The sequence below is a fragment of the Octopus bimaculoides genome, chromosome 9 (assembly GCF_001194135.2).
Source record: "Octopus bimaculoides isolate UCB-OBI-ISO-001 chromosome 9, ASM119413v2, whole genome shotgun sequence".
Classification (NCBI taxonomy): domain Eukaryota; kingdom Metazoa; phylum Mollusca; class Cephalopoda; order Octopoda; family Octopodidae; genus Octopus; species Octopus bimaculoides.
Genome location: NC_068989.1, coordinates 60,422,444 through 60,423,865, shown reverse-complemented (window position 1 = coordinate 60,423,865; position 1,422 = coordinate 60,422,444).

Genomic DNA, 1,422 nt, shown 5'->3' with positions numbered 1-1,422 from the left:
TGAATCGAGGTTGTTTTTTTTTATCCTGTAAAAGTGGTTCTCGTCCATATGAGTGATTTTTAAAGAATATGCTCTAGGCTGTATGTGAATGTTGTTCTATGTCTATGTATGTGTTTATGTTTGTGCATAGATATTTGTGTACTTCTGTGTTTGAAAATAGGGAATGCGAGAAATCAGAGGTATAATTAGAAATATAATCAATATGATTAACTGCTATGTCTAGAAACGTTATAATACGATGTTGTCAAAGCACACCAGAGAAGATACATGCTCATCCAGTTGCTATCTCCTTGCAAGCATGAAGGTTTAAATGTTTAGGACAGGCAAGTATTCTGTAAGCCGCCCACACATTCTTCTGATCGCTGGTAGTCCCAGTTAATATCAAGTCAGTGTAAGAGTCACCCATAGCCTTTTTCCCCACTTAACAGCGATTGTATTCTTGGCGAAACACGCACAGCAAAGCCGACAGGATAAAATAGATCACCAGAACGTCATTAATAATGTCAGCAGCTTTTATCTCATTTTTATTCTTCTCTATCTTGCGTATGAAATCAATATTTCCATTTTAATTTTCCTGTATTTAATCCGATCAATAAAATAAGTACAGGATTGAATGCAAAACTGTTTTTCTGATTTTACCAAAAGATAGTAAAGTGATCGATGCTTCGTATGAAACTTGGTTGTCGTTATTGTTGTTGTTATTGTTTTTTTGTTTTTTATGCTGCTTCTGTTGTTGTTGTTGTTTTTAGACTTAATTTATATAATACAAGAATGCTTAATCTCGGGTATAGTTTCACCATCTCGAAGGAGAAATCATGGAATTTGAGATAAACTTAGAAGTTTTAAGTGATTTCAGTCCCATGTGGTGTGCAAAAAAAGAATAAGTTCGATGTCAATAACTATATATGTATGTACAGTATATATGTGTGTGTGTGTTTGTGAGCATGTGTGTATATGTATATATACATATGTATATATATATATATTTATACATATATATATATATATATATATATATGTAATGATATAGATATATATGTATATATGTGTATATATATATATATATATGTATATATATGCATATATACATATATGTATATATATATATATATGTGTGTGTGTCTGTGTGTCTGTGTGCATATATATATGCATATATATATATATATATTTCTTTATTGCCCATAGGGGGGCTAAATATAGAAGGAACAAACAAGGACACACAAGGGGATTAAGTCGACTACATCAACCCCAGTGCCTAACTGTTACGTATTTAATCGACCCCGAAAGGATGAAAGGCAAATTCGACCTCGGCGGAATTTGAACTCAGAACGTAACGACAGACGAAATACCGCTAGGCATTTCACCCGCCGTGCTAACCATTCTGCCAGCTCCCCGCAATATATATGTATGTATATATATATA